Source organism: Galeopterus variegatus, unplaced genomic scaffold, assembly GCF_000696425.1.
Source record: "Galeopterus variegatus unplaced genomic scaffold, G_variegatus-3.0.2 Scaffold21659, whole genome shotgun sequence".
In the NCBI taxonomy this organism is placed as follows: domain Eukaryota; kingdom Metazoa; phylum Chordata; class Mammalia; order Dermoptera; family Cynocephalidae; genus Galeopterus; species Galeopterus variegatus.
The window spans coordinates 7,854-11,390 of NW_007747770.1; the positions used below are offsets into that span (position 1 = coordinate 7,854).

The following is a 3,537-nucleotide window of genomic DNA, read 5'->3' on the forward strand; positions in this document are numbered from 1 at the left end:
ATTAGCTGGTCCCTAAACACTGTCTGTTCATATTTTGTAAACATCTCCCATATCTCCTTACACAATTCAGCATTTTAATACTTGAGAATGTCTTACATTATCCCAACTCTGGAAATTTGCTCACAGCAATTTTTCCTCCTAGGATGTCCCTGATAATCCGTTTTATTATACTGAGACTTCTGTGATGCATTGTTCTGATATTATGTTTTTTTGTGAAGTCTTCCCTAATTTCCCAAACATAAATTTTTCTACATCCTCTGATCTCCACTAACACTTTACTGATGGGATTCATATAACACGTTATAGACAATTTTAAGAGTAGGTGTCTGAGCATATTGTCACTAAGAAATTCTCAAGAACCATTTCCATTTACACCTTCAGTTATTCTCCCTTACACAAATTATTAATTGATTTAATATTCTAACAATGTCTAATCTCACTACTCTACTCACACACATATATGGAAAATTTAAAAATAAAGTATTATTTTACACATAAAATTAGCAGANTAGATGATATTTACCCTTCTCCCAATATTCCATGACTTAAATGCAAATACCATCAAGTAAAGTTAACAATATTTAAGTGTTGATATAAAGTCAATAAGTCTCATGGTACATGATAAATAATAAAAGGAACAAAAACAAAGATAATTGCTTAATGTATGTACAGTATATATACACAGAAACATATTCTTAACACAATAAGGGCAATTACAATCCTCATTTCTGTAACTGGTCACATGGTCAAAGCTGGTATTTACAACTGTTTTCTCTTACCACTCATTCTGTATTCCCTTTGCCTTCAGTGAGCACCTCATCTGGTCATAGCTCTTGACCTAGTGGAGCGACCCAAACCTTCACTCCCGAAGAGTCTGGGCCATTTGTAGTCTTGTCTGGATTGGGTTGTTGTAGTTTTCCGTTGGCCTTAATCACAGAGCATGGTAGTACTAAGATACAACCTAAAAGTTCTCCTGTATTCCAGACATAATCTTCCTTTCCTCCATTGTGAAGTAGCAATCCAACTCCCCCTTGGTAGTCTGGGTCAATCACCCCAGCCAACCCCGTAACTCCTTTCTTAGCCTGTTGACTCAGAGGCAAGAGGAGCACAAAGTGGACAGGTGACAGCCTTAACTCCCACTGTCTCCTGATGGAAGCATTCCTCCCTCTGGAACAAAGATCTCTAAACCAGCAGAGCATAAAGTTGAAGGCACAGGAAGCAAAAATTTTGCTAGTGGGTCCCTAGTGGTAATGATGAGTGGTGTCGCTTCTGTTTCCACCCCTTGATTCCTGGACCCGTGAATCCTGGCTATGGGAGAAACAGTACCATACATTGGGCACTGATTTAGAGTCTATACAGCCTTCTGGAGAACCTTACCACAGCCCTGCTATTGTCACCTAGGTGGCATTGTAACTGACTTCAAAAGGCCATTCTACTGTTTTATCAGACTGGCTGCTTCAGGATGATGGGGAACATGGTAAGAACAGTGAATTAATGAGCATGAACCCATTGCCACACTTTAGCTTTCAGAAGCAGTGCTGTGCATAATATCATGATAGAGAATAAGGCATTCTGTGAGTGTGCAGAATTTTGTGCTGGGAAGGTAAATCAATATTCAGAGCGTCTATTCCAATAGGGACAAAACGCTATGCCTTCCATGATGGAAGCTGTCCAATGTAATCAACCTGTCACCAGGTGGCTGGCTGATCACCCCAGGGAATGGTGCTATATTGGGGGCTCAGTGTTGGTTTCTGCTGCTGACAGATTGGGCACTCAGTGGTTGCTGTAGCCAGGTGAACAAAAGTTCTTGTTGCTGAGCCCATGCATAATCTCTATCCCTGCTACGATGGCCACTTTGCTCATAAGCCCACTGGGCAATGACAGGGGTAGCTGAAGACAAAGGCTGACTAGTATCCACAGAATGGGTCATCCTGTCAACATGATTATTAAAGTCTTCCTCTGCTGTGGTCACCCTTTGATGGTCACTCACATGGGAAACAAATATCTTCACATCCTTTGCCCCCTTAAAGAGGTCTATCCACATACTTCTTCCCCAAATTTCCTTCTCACCTATTTTCCAATCATGTTCCATCTGAGTCCTTGACCATCCAGCCAAACCATTGGCTACAACCCATAAATCGGTATATAATCGCACATCTGGTCATTTCTCCTTCCAAGCAAAGTGCACAACCTGGTGCATTCCCCGAAGTTATGCCCATTGAGAAGATTTCCCCTCACCACTGCCCTTCAGCTGTCCACTTTCTGATGTGCATGGACAGGAGAGAAGAGTGTATCCCTGCTCCAGCAGATAGAGGAGAGATTTACCCTTTTTTTTCCATTTTTTGTTCTCTTCAGTCCCCCAGTGAACTGGCTGGTCCCTGCCCATATTGAGGGTAGGTCTTTCCCACCCAGTCCACTCAGGCTGTCATGCTAATCTCTTCTGGCAACCCCCTCATTGACACACCTTAAAAGATGGCTTTACCAGGCTTCTTGTAGTTCCTTAATCTAATCAAGTTGACACCTATAATTAACCTTCAAAATATCCTTGAAAATATAGCCAGTATCTTTGTTTCCAGTTTTATCTCCAACTACTTCCCCAATACAAATTAGCTGGTCCCTAAACACTGTCTGTTCATATTTTGTAAACATCTCCCATATCTCCTTACGCAATTCAGCATTTTAATACTTGAGAATGTTTTACATTATCCCAACTCTGGAAATTTGCTCACAGCAATTTTTCCTCCTACGATGTCCCTGATAATCCATTTTATTATACTGAGACTTCTGTGATGCATTGTTCTGATATTATATTTTTTTGTGAAGTCTTCCCTAATTTCCCAAACATAAATTTTTCCACATCCTCTGATCTCCACTAACACTTTACTGATGGGATTCATATAACACGTTATAGACAATTTTAAGAGTAGGTGTCTGAGCATATTCTCACTAAGAAATTCTCAAGAACCATTTCCATTTACATCTTCAGTTATTCTCCCTTACATATTACAACCACAAATTATTAATTGATTTAATATTCTAACAATGTCTAATCTCACTACTCTCCTCACACACATATATGGAAAATTTAAAAATAAAGTATTATTTTACACATAAAATTAGCAGAGTCCAACAATGGCAACAGCAACCCCTTTAACATATTGCTAGTTGTGTTATATGGTAAGGAAAGTATTTGGGAAAGCAATTTGGCAAGAGTTACTTTAGATGTTAAAACCTAGTGCCCAGAACTTCAAGTTTAATATGGCATCTGGCCAGCATCCACTGGCTTCCTTTTCTAAATTCCTACCAAAACAGCTAACCAACATAGAATAAAAAAAGAAAGACACACATACACACACTGAAAATTAGAACCAACAATCGTTCAATTTTTACAACCTAGAAGAAAATTGAACTAATGGCAACACTGATAAAAGTGAATACAATAATTTTAATAAGTTTTAATTGATTATGCTATACTAAAAGAAGTAGCACAAGACTATATGAAATGTGTAGGGAGAAGCTATATTTTTCAACTGGCTC

At 39.1% G+C, this 3,537-nt stretch overlaps 1 pseudogene; it reads right to left on the minus strand.

Moving 5' to 3' along the window:
• Positions 1-713: 713 nt before the first annotated feature.
• Positions 714-2,386, minus strand: LOC103583321 (annotated as a pseudogene).
• Positions 2,387-3,537: the final 1,151 nt, after the last annotated feature.